This window comes from Gobio gobio, assembly GCF_949357685.1.
Source record: "Gobio gobio genome assembly, chromosome: 21".
Taxonomy (NCBI): domain Eukaryota; kingdom Metazoa; phylum Chordata; class Actinopteri; order Cypriniformes; family Gobionidae; genus Gobio; species Gobio gobio.
Window position 1 is genome coordinate 27,925,482 of NC_137117.1, and position 17,968 is coordinate 27,943,449.

General features: G+C 37.7%; 1 protein-coding gene across 1 annotated transcript in view; it reads left to right on the forward strand.

Annotated features, from left to right (window-relative positions):
• Positions 1–4,660: 4,660 nt before the first annotated feature.
• The window catches only part of klhdc8b (kelch domain containing 8B), a gene marked incomplete at its 3' end in the record, with an annotated part of 182,772 nt that continues 169,464 nt past the window's right edge, over positions 4,661–17,968 (forward strand). Inside the window, exons 1-2 of the mRNA XM_079801795.1 lie at positions 4,661–4,758; positions 16,680–17,275. The remainder of the gene's footprint in view (positions 4,759–16,679; positions 17,276–17,968) is intronic.

The following is a 17,968-nucleotide window of genomic DNA, read 5'->3' on the forward strand; positions in this document are numbered from 1 at the left end:
ACAATATGAGAATATGTGACTAGAAGTATGTCCGAATTCACTAATAAAAATTCACTACTAAAAGAGTAGGTAAAAAGTACCCGGATGACCTACTTCTTTGAAGTGTGCCACGAAAGAGGATTTATGAACGACAGTGAAGCGACGTATGCTGGTATAGGTCACATGATAATGACAACATGGTGAATGTAGTATGTCTAGATTACATTCATACACACATTTATAGGCTACTATATAGATAATTTTTAAAGCGGTCGTGAAGTAATTACTTATTCGAAATAAGTAGCAACCTCAAGAGAGTAATCGAATTCAGACGCTGCTTTTGATTGTCAAGCAAACCTGAAGAGCTTGATTAGCAGCTTCAGGTGTGTTTGATTAGGGTTGGAGCTGAACTCTGCAGGACAGTGGGCCTCCAGAAACAGGGTTGAAGACCTCTGGACTATCTATAACATGTTATGAAATGCTGATTTCTTTTTTGGACTCTATTGTTTTTTCTTTCTGACATCATGCCCCATTTAGTGTGACAAAATGCCCCTTTTTGTTTGTTTCTTCCTTCTTTGTGTTGGCCTGTCAGTGCAGTGGTTGAGGAGTTTGACTCAAGCATTCATTTCCTCCTGCATGCTGGCCTCCTGTCTTCAGCAGTAAACTCACACAGAGACTCTGCAGAGGTGATCGATTGGAGACAACGGGCAGTAATTCCTCCTCAGGAGAATGTGAAAATGAGATCAATTGAACGAGTTCACCATGGATGCAGTGAGGAGAGACATAATTAGTTACACTGAATAGTCTGAGTGTGTGTTGTCTGTCTGTTTGTTCATGTGGATCTCTGTCTTTGTTAGTGTGCAAGACTCAGCTGTTCTTCAGATTGACTGGAGGCCTATTCATTGCATTCAATATTTTGTAACAATAAGACTTGTTATTGCTTGAACAAACAATTAACAGGGCAACACTATTCACTCTATTCATCTGAAATGTCTTTTATCTCATGTATATGGATCAAATACTTTAGCAGCCTGTTTTCTTCTTCTTCTTCTATTTTTGCTTTGTTTTACCAATGCACATTTCCATTTTAACTCCTTACCCCAATATGTGTTTTTACTCATTAATTATCTTTGTGGTAGTCAGAGATTTTTCATTACAGGCTAAATGAGGTGCTGGTGAATAATTAGCCTACATTTAAAGTGTTGTACAACTTGCTCTTGGGCCACAGCACAGCTAGGAGTATTGTTTTCTTGCCTAATGACTCGAAAATAATGCAAAGGTTACATTATAGCTCAATTTCCAAGGAGACAGACCCATGACTAATTTATCTGCTTTGCCCTTAATTGTGTCATGCTTCACTTGTGGTTACAGCTGATTATTTGTAAGAAAAAAAATAAAAAATAATAATAATTTATATATATATATATATATATATATATATATATATATATATATATATATATATATAATCTCAGTCACGAGAAAGAAATCCCTATTGAATTATATGATAATATGTATCAGGACATCATAAAAAAAATTGTCTGTTCCTTGGCAGGTCTTAAAATTAGGTAAATACAACCTCAGATGAACAACAACACATGGCATATTACACTGTGTCATTATTTATTTGATCAAAACTAGGCAAAAATGGAAAAGCCATGGGTGACAAACACCCTTACTACTTCCATAAAAATGAAGAGGTTAAGTATCAGCGCTGCTAATCAAATGTTGATTAACTGATCATCAGAAATTATCTTAGAGAAGCAATTGTTGCTACCATCAATCTGGGATGGTTGTACGGCCATTTCCAAACAATTTGGAGTCCATCATTCTACAGTAAGGAAGATTATTCACAAGTGGAAAACATTCAAGTTGGCCATCTTCCCAGGAGTGGACGTCCCAGCAAATTCACCCCAAGGTCAGACCGTGGAATTCTCAGAGAAATCACAAAACACCCAAATGCAAGAACTACACCTCAGACTCTACAGGCCTCAGTTAACATATTAAATGTTAAAGCTCATGGCAGTACAATTAGAAAAAGACTGGAACAGTATGGCATGTTTGGAATGGTTGCCAGGAGAAAACTTCTTCTCTCTAAAAAGAACACAGCAGCACAGCTTAGGTTTGCAAAATTGCATCTGAACAAACCTTAAGACTTTTGAAACAATGTCCTTTGGACAGACGTCCAGTCAAATCCAGACCTCAACCCGACTGAAATGTTGCGGCAGGAGCTGTGCATAAACATGTGCTCACAAACCCTAATGAACCAAAGCAACGTTGAAAAGAAGAGCGGGCCAAAAATTCCTCCAGAATGATGAGACTAATACTGTCATACAGAAAACAATTCCTTCAACTTACTGCTGCTAAAAATGGTTCAACAAGCGAATGAATCATAGGGTGTACTTAGTTTGCCACATATGGCTTTTCCATTTTGGCTTTATTTTTGTTAAATAAATGGTCTTAATGACCCAATGTAATATGTAATTTGTTGTTGTTCATTTGAGGTTGTTTTTACCTAATTTTAAGACCTGCAAACAACCATAAAGATTTTCATTATGTTCTGATCTGTAAAATCATAAAATTCTATACAGTGTCCTTTCTTTTTTACATGACTATATACACACCAATCAGGCATAACATTATAATATTGTGTTAGGCCCCCTTTAGCTGCCAAAACAGCCCTGACCCGTCGAGGCATGGACTCCACTAGACCCCTGAAGGAGTGCTGTGGTATCTGGCATCAAGATGATAGCAGCAGTTCCTTTAAGTCCTGTACGTTGCGAGGTGGGGCCTCCATGGATCGGACATGTTTGTTCAGCACATCCCAAAGATGCTCGAATGGATTGAGATATTGGGAATTTGGAGGCCAAGTAAACACCTCAAACTCGTTGTGCTCCTCAAACCATTCCTGAACCATTTTTGCTTTGTTTCAGGGCACATTATCCTGCTGAAAGAGGCCACAGCCACCTGGGAATACCGTTTCCATGAAAGGGTGTACATGGTCTGCAACAATGCTTAGGTAGGTGGTACGTGTCAAAGTAACATCCACATGGATGGCAGGACCCAAGGTTTCCCAGTAGAACATTGCTCAAAGCATCACACTGCCTCCGCCAGCTTGCCTTCTCCCCATAATGCGTCCTAAGCCACGCACACGCACCTGGCCATCCAGTTCTGATGCTCACATGCCCACTGTTGCCACTTTCAGCGGCGGACAGGGGTCAGCATGGGCAACCTGTGGTCTGCGGCTATGCAGCCCCATACGCAACAAACTGTGGTGCATTGTGTATTCTGACACCTTTATATCAGAACCAGCATCAACTTCTTGAGCAATTCGAGCTACAGTAGATCGTCTGTTTGATCGGGCCAGTCTTCGCTCCCCACGTACATCAATGAGCCTTGACCCTGTTTCCGGTTTACCACTGTTCCTTTCTCGAACCACTTTTGATAGATACTTACCACTGCAGACCGGGAACACCCCACAAGAGCTGCAGTTTTGGAGATGCTCTGGCCCAGTCGTCTAGCCATCACAATTTGGCCCTTGCCAAACTCGCTTGCCCATTGTTCCTGCTTCTAACACATCAACTTTGAGGACAAAATGTTCACTTGCTGCCTAATTATAGGCCACCCACTAACAGGTGCCGTGATGAAGAGATTATCAGTGTTATTCACTTCAAGTCAGGTCATAATGTTATGCCTGATTATATATATATATATATATATATATATATATATATATATATATATATATATATATATATATATATATATATATATATATATATATATATATATATATATATATATATATATATATATATATATATATATATATATATATATATATATATATATATATATATATATAGTTCTGATGCTATTTATACAGGCCTCGGCTACACATAACGGTGGCCTTTTAAAATAAGGGCCTTTTTGCTAGACAGAAACTTAATTTCTTGAGAAATATTCACTGGAATAAAAGGTGTGACAACTAATCACAGTGTTGCTGATACGAGACAATTTTACTAAATACCGAAAGGTGGCAGTAGTGTTACAAAATGAAAGCTTACACCGTTGCAATTCATTAGTATGCTGTCATTCACAGCACCCCCATAACCCAAGTCATTTGTTATAATAGTCGGAGCATGCGAGGCACAGGAGGGATCGAGGGAGGATCTCAACAGGATCACTAATTCTTCATTTCGAAAGTGTACATCACGCGTTTCTTTCTTTTCTTCTGTATGACGAGAACACAGATTTTAACTGACATTGTGACGATGAGCGCAATCGTAACTGAACATACATTTGAGACAAAGTATGAATGAATTATTAGGCTATTAGTTTATCAATGATTATAATTTTAGTAACAAGCAATTTTCTGTCATTGCAAATATTAACAGAGAATAAGCTAGCCTATATTTCTTGTCTTGAGCAGTCTACCAATTGAATACTTTGAAGTTACATTAAAAGGCTGTAAAGTAAATATACACTTGTTTGTTTTCATCCCAAGTGTTCACTTTGTAGTTCTCTGTCAAAGTAACTAGGGGATGCACGATGCAGACAGCGCGTGTGAGCATTCGGGGAGGGCGAAGTAAGTGATGCTGAGCCAATGGAGATACTCGTGCGAGAAGCATCTGTCCGAAACACAAACTAACCGCTGGCATAACGCTACTGTCTCCGGTATGTGATGCTCGCTGAGATGAAAATCTGATTGAACTTTGAAGAAGCTCACTCTTATTCACGGACTTGTGGAGATTCGCTCCAGCAGGATAAAACAAGAAGGTAATTTTATACGCACGAGAAGGTTATTTTTTGAAAGTTTTGTCGTGTCATTTTGCATATTAGCCTACTCGAGGCACATGGTGCTGTTTGTGCCTGTTTTTGAACATCCACCTATAGACTAATCTGTATTTCGGTATTAAGACAAAATTAAATTATATTTTATTTTCTATAAAACATTTTACCGTCGTATGAAAAGCGTATCAAATAAAAAACCTTACAGCCGTGTTTAGGAACGCGGATGCTTTTAAATGTTTGGTATCTTTATGATTTAATCTTGCTTTCAGGATATTTGGTCGATGTAGTACGTACTATTTTATATAAATGCATATTTTTGAGTTCACGACTGGGTAAGGCTGTCTGTGCAGTGTGTTTTGGAGATGCTGTTCCGCATTAGGTCAGCACTGCACAACCCCCAACTGTTATGAAGCTGAACTGCTACCTATCTCAAGGATTTGTTAAAAGAATGGTTGTTTAGTGAGAGGCATCTAACTTTATTATTCGCTTAATTAAACAAACCCAATAATAACAAGAGCTTTATTGTCACACTAGGCTACAGTACAGCAATAATAACCACGCTTAATTTAATCACCTGTTGCATGGCTGTCCTCTTTCATCTAAAACAGCATTTACAATTTTAAATGAATGTTTCAACAAAAACATTTTACAAGCTCACAGTAATGAAACCCTTTGTTGTAGTCTTTATCTTTTTATGCGCATGGTTTGTGTAACCTGTCTTCAGATGTAGGCTTTCCACAGCCTTCACCTGAACAAAGTTTTTTTTTTTTTTTTAGATTAACAATATTTATTTATTCAGCCAAGCAGAGGGATAGTTAATCTAAAAATAATGAACAAATCTGTCATTTACTTTTTATATACTCGTGCCAAACCTGTTTGTTCTGTAGAACATAAAAGAAGATATTTCAAGATATTTTTGTCCATACACTGGAAGTCAATGGTGTCCAAAATTGTCTGGTTACCAACATTCTTAAAAATGTCTTATTTTGCGTTCCTCAGAAGACAGTCATACAGGTTTGGAACAAGATGAGCGTGAGTAAATGATGACAGATTTTTATTTTTGGGAGTAGTCTCCCTTTAAGTGACTTATCAATGAGAAAAATATATATATATCAGGAGCCAACAATATTAGCAGTTTTATTAAAAGTCATAGATTTAATGAAGGTTTAGGGTCTGGAGATGTGTAATTTGCTTTGAAGTCAATGTGATTTGACAACCCTTTTTATTTTTGTAATGTATTTCGGAGTGAATATTTTTGAATGAGACAAAAATAGGTTGGTATTTGATTTCAACCATTGGAATTTGATTGGGCGATGTGTTTTTCATATCAGAATGGATGCAAAAACAGTGGCTAATAAATAGTATTTGGCTATTGTTTAAAACAATGAATGGCGAAGCAACAGAAGCACGTTTTTACATTTGATTAAAGATTATGAGAACACATTTTGTCTTTTGGAATAACATGCACTGATGAATTGTTCACAATGCAACAAGTATTTAAAAAGTAAATACAATTTTTTAGTGAGATGAGAGGGAATGGACAATTGTCTTTGAGAATGGAGCTGTTTGTGGGGGCTGTGCCTCGTACTCACCTTGTAAACTGCTTTAAGCAAGTATAAGGCTGCATCCGAAGTCGCATACTTCCCTGCTATATAGTAGGTAAAAAACAGTATGTGACGAGTATGTCCGATTTCACAGTACTCATAAAAGAGTAGGCAAAAAAAGTCCCACATTCTGAAGTGTGCATACGATGGTCACGTGAGGCCACAGGAGAGGATTTGTGAATGGTAAAATAATAACCTACTCAAGAGATAATACGATTTCGGACGCGGCCTATGTTGCCTCAGCTGGGGTCTGGTACTGGCTAACAGGGGTGTCCAATCCTGCTCCGGGAGGGCCACTGTCCTGCAGAGTTTAGCTCCAACCCCAATTAAACACACCTGAAGCAGCTAATCAAGGTCTTGCAGGCATACTAGAAACAAAGGGTGCATCTCAATCAGCTCCCTATTCAGTAGTCAGTGCATGGATCAGGGAGTCGGCCATTTTAAGGGCTGTCTCAATCGCAGAATCCTTCCAGTGCACTGAAATGTTCGCTCCCTAAAAAGTCCCACAAACCCAGGGTGTATCGATGCTCACTATGCTCCCTTAACGGAAATTCCGAAGCGCGAAACTCAAATCACGTGAACCAACTCACTAAACATAATGAGTTAATGACCGAGAACGATACGCAATGTTTTTAAAAACATTATTTTATTATATTTCAGCATAAACATACATCGTTAGACAGGTAATGAACACAATCTAGCTTACATTTATAATTTATTTAAGGCTGAAATGTTGTACATATATGTAACAAGCAAAGTATTTATCATAATGTACTTTAAATAACATTACAAGTAATGTCAGAAAGATGTCAGTTCTGCTGTTGTTCATAAATACCAGTAATGATGTTGCACAATGAGGACATTGTCACGTCGCCGGAAATAGAGTCATCAGTGTCCCAATGTGTAGTGAGCCAGCAGCGTCCTTTACTGTCCTTACCAGTGCCTGAATTTGTGTACACCAAATATACTGATTCAGGAGCTCGGGAGCTAGGGAACTGAATGAGACGCACCCAAAGCCACTTGAAGGCAACCCTGCAGCCTTAAGCATAATGCCTGTTTATACTGTGATACATAGGGAAGGAGACAAGGCCGTTTTTGGATATCAATAGAGGAGGCTTCACTACGCTGAATAAACCACTTTTGTGAGGAAACGGCTTATCATTTAATGAATCGTCAGCCCATCGGCTAATGTTTACTCTTAAACATTGGTTTTGGATTGATCTATATTTAGAGTTTACACCGGAAAAAAAATGCTGTTTCATAAGAGAAGTCACAGACAATTGCGCGACGGGTATTATTCAGTTTAGGGCACTTCACATTCATTTCTATGGTATCCACAAATAGTGAACAGTGTACCCTTGTTAGAAACTGTTAGAAACTTCCAGGCAGATGTGTTGAGGCAAGTTGGAGCTATAAACTCTGCAGGACAGTGGCCCTTCAGGACAGAGTTGGGATACCCCTGGACTAGGAACAGGTAAAACTTACTGTGTAACACTCAGCCTAAGGAAGGCAGTTTACACAACGTCAAGACGTCAGTTTAACAAACTTTAAAGTGTTACAACTACTAAGGGGAGGATATCAATATGCTAAGATACTGTTTTTTTTTCAGCGTACCTTTAAATTTCTATTCATTTCTAAATGGCAAACTTTTTAGTTTGACCACTTAGTTCTGTTTGATTGTTAAGGTGATGTTTTAAATGCATTGCTGCATCACACGAAACTCTTCTGCTTAATGATTTCGTCTCGTGCTTATCCCTGGAGATGGTAATTACTGCCTTGCGTGCGGACGTGATAACCTTCGTCTGCATGGCGATCATTTGCATAATCATTAGAAAAATGAACATGCACTTTTTCCCATTTGCACCACAGGCTGATATGCAAGTGGCTGCTTTGTCATCTGGTAATTAATGAGCAGTGTAATGAGTTCTGTGTGTGCTCCCAATAAATGCCGTCTTTTATGGCTCTCTGTAGTTTTTGCCTCTTCACCCCCTATTCAATGTGACCTGACACCAATTCTGCTAAATATCACAAAAGTTCCCAGAATCAGAGAACTGGTAAACCCTTTAACCCAAGCACCATGAAGAGAGATTCTCGAAGGCTGATTCACAGAAAGCAGAAAGTCATATCTAGAAACTGCAGCCTGTGCAACAATCGTTTAAAGAAAAGAATGACTAAATGTAAATTAGCAAAGCGTTATCAATCCTCAAAGCACCATCAGTTCACAGTGTAATTGTTACATGGATGCCAATCCATGTCCGAACGCTGGGCAATTAACTGCCTAATCTAGTCATTTGATTTTCATTGAGCAGGTTGGCCCATCACAATCTGCATTATTTCAGCCCCACACTGTGCTGTCAAACATCTGAGGTGATGCCACATTCAGAGACATTATAGTGGCGTATTAAGTCAAAATCCTTGTGTTTGAAAAAAGAAAAAAAAAACGATTGTGCATAGATTTACTATTATATTCTCGTTTGTCTTTCCCTCTATTTGCTTATAAATATTCCAAAGGTTAGCCTCAGATCTCCTCAAATACATAACCCAGAGGGAACTATGTGATAGCTAATAATGGCCTGTAGTGATTCTAATTCCTAAATGTAAGAAAGGGCCCGACTTCCTGTGGAGTGCTCTTCCAACAGAGAAATGATACGGTCACAAGAGATGGATGGCCTCTCAGTACACTCACTTAGCCAGCGGCCCATGGTTCCCCTTCACAGCACCTGTATCCTACTGAGTTTACAACATTAATTATAGACTTGTTAATAGCTATCCAGAGAACATGCTTACATTAATATGCTTTGAATTTCACACCACCCACTCACACACCTATCCACACACAGACTGTTTGGCGAAAGGTTGGAAACAGTGACTTTCATTTGCATGCAGAAAGAAGAAAGGACCACAGTATCTTTATATTCTATAAAATAGCATTTATAAATGTTCTACAACAAGATCAGTATATACTATAACAATGTTTTTCAGGTCATGCACACAGATATTTTGTTGTTGGTAACTTCACATTTGTTGGTGAATAGTGAACTTAAAAGCTAAGATGTGCAGTACAGCTCGTACAGTACTTGCGCTTCATCATGAGTAAATGAGCCTAAGAAACCTCAAAATAAAAATGGAAAATTCTTGTTTTCTATGGAATTCCAGTACTTAATATAAATTATTTATCCATGCACATGTTCCCTCATAATCTTTAACCAAAATAACTTTCCATCCCACTTGCAAAAATAGAGTGGTGCAGGGATGAGGTTAAAACCCTGGAAGACTAATTTGCCACTGGTTCCCTCAAGATTTTCCTATGGGATTTTTTAATTTATGAGTAAAATAAAGCCTGTGGTAAACATGACAATACTTTTTGTTCTGCAACGTAAATTACACACATCCATAACGAAAACACACACTTGTAAGTGGTTGTTTACTTTTGAAAATGTATGTTTCTTATAAGTAAATATAAGACAGTTTGGCGTGTGTAATTTATGTTGTAGAAGAAAACGTCAAAGTAACAAAATAAAGAATTTTCAACAAAGCCACTTTGTTTCCCATTATCGTTAGTTAATGCATTTACTAACAATCTGTAATATTTGGTAAAGTATTTATAATGTGTTAATGTTAGTTAATAAAAATACAACTGTTCAGTTCATTGTTAGTTCATGTAAGAAGAGATTTGTTAAATAAATGTTAACAGGCAGAATGTTTGATTTTTAATAATGCAAAATTAAGATAAGCTGAGATTAATAAATGCGTTTTCATTGTTAGTTCATGGTAACAAATTTAGTTCACTTGTGGAATCTTATTGTAAAGTGTTACCTTTATTTTATTTAGGCACTGGACCTGTGACAGGTCTCTGCTTATAAAGAGTAATACAAGTGATTCACATGGAAGATTATGGAATGAGGATATGTGTGTGTGAGCAAGAGAGGAAGATTCTAGAGAGGAGTGAGGAGATGAGGTGTTGTACAGGAAGCTGGCTTTATTTCTGTCTCAAGTGGTCCTGATCATTTCACTGGACTGCAGATTAGTACAATGGTAATCCTTTTCTCCTTGCTTGCCCTTTTTTTAAGACTTTTTAAGAGCTAAATTGCACAAGCCCTCCACTTTTAAATCTTCCGCTTCCAAATCGTTCACTCAAATGTTGGCCTTAGTTGAAGAAGCAAATAATCTAGTTAAATCTGGCATTGTGTACTACAAATATTGTTCATGATTAATTGTTTGTGATGTTTCTCACTTGTAAGTCTCTTTGCATAAAAGCATCTGCTAAATGAATGTAAACTGGAAATCAAGAAAACTACATTAATTCAGTCAGTCTTTTTTTAAAGTTAACAGATCCCATTAGGTTCTGTCTAAGGAGCTGTGTTTGTATTTGCCACCGTCAACATCATTGTGGTATCAGTATTTAAAGTACATGAAGAACAGCGATGCTAAATCTAGAGAACTTTGCAAGGACCTTGAACAATTGGCTCCTTCACAACTCATGGAGTGATTTTGAATTGAATTAGCTCCACTCCATTGATTTCACAAAGCATATGACTTTATTAGTCCAAAAAACATGGGCAAACAGTTGAAATAGATCGCTTCTAAGGATATTGTCCCAAATGTTTAAAAAGTGAATGAAATGTAATTTGTGTAATACAATTGAATGCTTGCTTAATCCATGCTATAAACAATCTTACAGAATCTTTTTAACGGTAGTTAACAGTGTTTTTATTCTATTTCTCTTATTCCAGTTCAGACCACAATTCTGCATACCTCAAATCAAACTCAGGAATTTAAAAGGCATTTTCAGTTCAATTCAATTCTAAATGACACAACTGTGGTATTTATAGGGTACATCTAAACCTGTGAAGGTTTTTTTTTTAAAGTGTTACAGACTCTGAGAGTTCTTTTAATTAAAGACACTCTAGCTCAATGTCCAGCTTCAGTCCCAGCACTCCAGCATATTTCAAAAGGTCAGTGTTTAAAAAGACATGTCTCCTTGAGCTCTCTGTGAAAAAGAAAAGAAAGCAGAGGCAAGGAAGTGAAATGGGTCATTTGCACGCAATCCTGGACATTGACAGACTGTGCAAACTGCTTTTCTGCAAATCTTTAGAAGTTTAACAGGGATGGCTGCACAGACATTTAACATTTCATTTATGCAATTTATTTTTGAATCCTTTTATGTGTGTGTGTGTGTGTGTGTGTGTGTGTGTGTGTGTGTGTGTTTCAATCCAGATTCAAGCCCTTATTATCTGAATTGTATTATTATTAATAATCCAGATTTAAACCCTTAAAGGGATTGTTCAGCCAAAAATTAAAATCAAGTTCTAATACCGTATGTCCATCTTTCTTTTTTGGATTTTTAAAAAATCCTGCACACACTCCTCCATATAATGACATTGGTGGCGACCAGCATCAAGTTTTAAAAAAAGATGCAAAATATCACAAAATGTTGCCATGCAACATGTGTCCCAAGTGTTCAGGGGGTATATGATAGGGTTTGGTGGGAAAACAATCAAAATCTAATGTATTTAACATAAAATCCTGACCTTGGCCTCTGGACTTCTGTGCACGACCCAAAAAAACCCCTCGTTTTGTTCCAGATTTTTTCTTCTACTTTTGCGCAATACAAAAGGAAATATTTTGAAAATAACATGTTGTCCATGTAATGGAAGTCTATGAAGTACAGTGGTGTTTTGGACCCCATTGACAGTCATTGTAAGGGCTGTTACTCCCTGTTTGTGAAAAGGGTGCAACATGAAGACTATGTAATGCAGTGAATTTGGAACAACAATGAATTAAATTTGGACTCAGGCGCTGATCGGGCCAAAATAACAAACAAAACTTATTTTAAAAACTTTTCATAAACCCTAACCTAAAATAAAATACAATATACATACAAACCTAACTCCCTAACCAAAAACTAACAATTTACAATAAACAAAAGTGGCATCAGACTCCTTACTTTTCCAAACCCTCAATACTTACAATATATATCTATTTACAAAGCCTGGCAAATAAAACATTGAAAGGGCAATCCAAAAATCAGTGTCTGAAACCCGAAAAGGGGTTCAAGTCAAACACAAGCAGAATTCTCAGTCTCTAATACTCTTAACACATTCAAGCTCTCATAACACACACAAATTCTGCACTATACAACAAACTCTCTCTTCTCAGAACACAAGATCCCTCCATAGGAAGTTATGACATGCTTTTTAAAGTACTGTGCACCAATCAGGACATACTGTAGCATCAATCAGCCTGCAGGAACCAATCAGATGACGTTCTTAGACAGGCACACACACTCACAAAACAACAGAAATATAATAAAACACAAATCATAGGGTCATAACATGGACAACATGGATTTTGTATTGTGCAGAAGAAGAAATATAAATATGGTAAATAATGATGTTTAAAGGTGAACTATCGCTTTAAAACATTACACAAACACATACAAAACATTACCCAACCAAAGCATCTTTCTAACTTGTGTACAGTCTGTAATTCACTTTATGATGGGTTATTTTCTTTTTCCTCTGGCTGTCCGGACTAGTTTTTCTTATCTCTTAAGAAATAGATTGTTGGGTCAGGGATCAGATAAAGTAGAAGAGAGATCTTTTTCTCTCTTTGTGGTGGGACAGTAAGATGAATGTGTGCAGGGTCCCTCAGGCTAGGCATTAGAATAACCTCTTTGGTCTTGTGAGACAGTGTGTTCCCGTTGCATAAATTTCCTGTATAATCATCGCTTACTATTGTAGTGATGTGCATAATGGAGTTGAGAGATAATGATAGGTTTTCAGGCTGTAAGGAGAAGTTGTCAGAATTGTGCCTTTAGATGTGAGTTTGTCACATCTATAACGTATAACGTTTTCTGTGCCACTTTAATGTGTTTGGGGACCAGGTGAGCATGTGGTTATAGTGGTCAGATTTTGTCTAAATTAGTTGTTTATACATTGAATATTGAATATGTACATAATGTTTATACATATTCAATGACTTGTTTAAAATGACTTGCCGATCAACAGCGAGCACAGAAATGGGGCAAAACCACCAACCTGTTATCTTGCAGATTTGGCCACTGTAAAGAGAGTAAGTTGCAATTATTTTGCTAGTCCTGAAATGGAAAATGTTAGATTAACTTGTTTTTTTTGTTGTTGTTGTTGTTGTTGCAATGTGAGCATTATGAAACGCTTAACTCTCACATGTAATTTGTTTCATTCATACTTCTCACAGAAAGTCCACAAGTGAGACTTATAGGAGCAATAAAACTTATGACGTTCCAGGAAATCCCTAATATGGACAAAGACATCCACCAAACGCTGTAGCTGAATAAAACGCAGATAGAGACATTTTGGCTGATTAAACATGGGAGATATTTAACACACCATTGCGACAGTATCTGTGTTCTTCAAGCCATCTTAGGTTTTCATAAGGATAATGCATATTTATAATGCAATGCCAATCAACATGTAAAGAATATTATAAAATAATATCATTTATGCCTCATTCTGTGATAAGAAGCCACATCAAGTTATTTCAAACTGGTTGCCATTAAGTATAAATGTTCCTTTTGTATGCAATGTCTTCTTCTTCTTCTGATGAATTTGACAAGATTTAGAAATATTGCGAATTCGATGTATTTCGTTATAACAGTATATCACAATATATTGTTATCGGGAATTATTTTGCCCATGATTAGCTCAGTATAAAAGCAATAAAAGTCGTCAAAGTCGGTTCAAATTAAAATCACCAAGATGGAAAAACAAACATGTGTGTAATGTGTATATGTGTATACATGATGTTGTTTCCTGCCTTTAGTAGAGACATTGAGTGTTGAGGCAGTAAATTTTTTGATTAGTTGATTCTCCAAGGGAATCCTGGAATATATTTGCTGCGGTGACACACACAACACACACACACACACACACACGATATAAACCCATTCTCCGCGTCTTTCTTTGTTTGCATCCCCAGGCCGCTACATCTTTAAAATTTCTTTGTTTATTTTACCTTATGCTCTGTTGATGTAGTTCTCCCCTGCTGACTGCTTCTGTTTCCTTCATTTTTTGGTCCTCTTTCACAGCCGAAAAGCAAAAAGAAAATCATTTAAATGCTTGTTTAAGTATTGTATCTAAGGAAGGAAGCATTTAAAATAATTTTTGTATAATCTGGCTTAACTATGAGTATGCTTACATCAAACATGTCGTAGATTGAGATGCTGCCTTTGCAACTCACATTATAGAAGAAATCTGGTGTATACAGTATTATCATGCCTTTAAGCATCTGTCTAAGTGTTTTGTGTTACTTTGATGCTGATTTGAACACACCCTGCAAGTTTTCCAGTGCCCCAACTGGCTCAACTCCCTATCCCTGGGAAACTCTTATGCCGAAGTAATATTTTTTTTGTGCTAAAGGCTAAACGCCTGAGAAATGCGGGGGATCTGTCAATGGGAGTGAGAAGAGAGAGGCTGACATTAGGCAGGAGTGGATGGTGGAGAATGGAAACAAGGGAATGGGGCTCTTTGCGTGTGTTGGACAGAACGTAAGCGATAACATGCATGAAAAATTCAGACTGTGGAGTGATAATGGGAACAGCTGAAGAAAGTGCGCTCTTTGAGCCTGGATCAGTTGTGAAGTTGTGGGATTAAGGTTGATCTGTCTTCTAAATGCTATCTGGAGCTCAGGCACAGACTTGAACCTGTCTTTAAGAGGGAATAATGCTTCTGCGTCTTTTCCAGTGCAGATAGAACCAGAAGTCTTACTAAACAGCCATGGGGCCTTTGCTGAAGCCAAGAACTGTTTGTACAGAATACTTGATTCATCCAACAGTATGTTTCTGGACAAGTGTCAGCTGTGCCCAAGGCCAATCCATCTTTTTCCTTCAGTATTGTGTCGTTCAGGGTTTCCATCTTACAGTTTGACACTCTTCCTGCTTAGCAATTATAATTCATCCTATTAATCAAGCATCCTAATGAATTAAAATACGTCCATGGGATTCCCTACAGGTTGTCTCTACTGCATGAATCACTGCCGTCTATGAATCTCTTGTCTTTGCAGGCTTTAATCCTTTGGATTTATCAACAAGACAGCCATTTGTCAAATAAATGTATATAGACCTATTGCAATCTGCTTTGTCTTAATTAGTATTTTATGTCTTATCCATTTGAAAATATATAAACCTTCTCAAAACAAGACTCATTTATTTGCAAAAGTTTATTCTTTACTCCATTGACAAATTGTTATGTTGACCATTTCTTTTAAGGATGTTTAGATATTTCTAATGGAAAACAAGATAAAAATACCCATTAGGAAAATTATTTTGTCACATTATACTTGATGTGTTTTGTACTTTATACGTGACATATTTTTTGCAGCATAACTGTGCATCTGTTTTTTAATTCCTCTGACTGTATTTAATTGCATTAAATGTGGTTACTGAAGTTTTAAAGCTTCAAAAAAAAAATCCTTATGTCTTCTTTTTGGGCTTTTATAAACTTTAACAGCTGTCTGTGCTTTCAGTTTTGCTGTGTGCTCTGAGGATTCAAGAGCCTCTAACTGTCTGAAATTGAGAAATGTACAAAAATGAAGACTGTTCCTGTCTCAGGGTCTCATAGTTGCCACTTGACATTGTTACCGGAAAAAAATAAGTAGAAAAACAGCTTTTACCTTCTTCGGTAGAATACAGCACCCTTAAAATGCACTAGTTTCTGTCAAATCGTGCCTTTTTAGGGCTCTGGGTCTGAATGCAGCCTTAAGTTAGTGTGGAGACGTGAGTGTAGAAAATTCTCCCTGTGAGCAGACACTTCATAGAAAATCAATTTTGTAGGTTAGGACACCATTACCGCCAGGTCCAAAAAGGTTTTTTATAACATAATGGCACAAGTGTGTCCACTCAATAGGGAGAAAAAAGATTCTTATGCTGCGTTCACACCAAACGCGAATTGAGCGTCAGGCGCGAGTGATTTCAATGTTAAGTCAATGGAAAGGCGCGTTGACGCGCGTCTGGAGGTCCCGCGGCGCGGAAGGGGCATAGTCTGTGTTTTTATTATGAAAGGTTTTTTTTTTATTGTTCAAAGATATTTTTATAGCACTAAAACACAGCCTTATATGCTTCTAGTTTTGTTGCCATCTGCATTTTTAGCTTCAATATGACTCTTTATGCAAGACATGATGTCTCGGCCTAATTATAGATAGCAGTTCTTCCAGGAACATAACATAAACATCTGTTTCTCTTCTTCTTGGCTCTCTGCCCTTTTCTCTTCATTTTTTTTGCTTCCAGTACTTAGTTTCTAATGGTTACTTCCTCTGTGTTTTTAGGCAACGCAGACTGGAGTTGATGTTTATCCCGTGGATCTACTGGACAGCGTATCCCAGTGACATTATCATCTCCCACTATTTCCAGGAGACTCTTCCTTCTATGTGGAATACACTCTACAGTAAGGGAACTAGACCTTAAAAAATTGGGATTTTTCCCATGTTCCTGACTGAGACATCTGTCTTTTCTCTCTACATGGAGGAAAGTCTGACAAAAAGCCAAGGGAAGTATATAAAAGGCTGACCGACAGGATTCATTTTACTTACAAAACTGCTCCTTTACTTCTAAACCCAAAGAAGAGCCTGATGGTGTCATATGATCTGGACTGATTGTACTCAGTCTGAGCGCCCAGCAGTAGCACTTTGGCTCCTCCCGTCGTTAGCCCTCCCGCACTGTGTGTTGTAGCATGCGGCTTGGGCTCAACATCCACAGCATCTTAATTACACAGCCAAATCGATTTAGACCACGGAAGAAACGTCTCTACATCTGGACATTTGCTGCCATTTAGAGATCTTCTTTCTTTTTGTTTGTCATCTTTACCTATGCTATTATCTAAAAGATGCCCAAGAGGTCCTGCTGTCTCCCACACATGTACCTAGTAAGTTTTTTGCATTTAATGTCTGTAACCTTTCCAGTGCTTCTCTTTCTCTCCAGCGCTGACATCCCATTCATTCACACATCCCACCATAATGAAGCTAATAATTTAATTAATGATGCACAAGTCCAAATTAGCCTGGTTCAGTGACCATCCAGGGCCGTTGGTCCCCGCAGACACAGTGACCTTTGGAGAGGGCCAGACTGCTGCTTTGTGGCCCAACACCTTCACACACACACACACACACACACACACACACACACACACACACACACACACACACACACACACACACACACACACACACACACACACACACACACACACACACACACACACACACACACACACACACACACACACACACACACACACACACACACGTGTCAACCCTTGAGCCTCTGGCAGTAAATAGTGAATAGTAAATGTCAATGCTCTGGCCATTGAATAACATGGTTTATTTAAATAAGCGGATCAGATTGGCCCATAATATCCACCACATATCGGCCTTCTACAATCTGGGAATTTTCTCTTTGATTAGCGGGAATTAGGGGAATTAAATTTCCCTCTCTCTGATGTTATCACATTAACACATGACTTTGATTTGACAAACATACGTTTTTCAAATATTATAATACTTAAGCAGTTTTTTTACTTTATGCCCCCCCCCCCCAAAAAAAAAATCTAACTTAATTT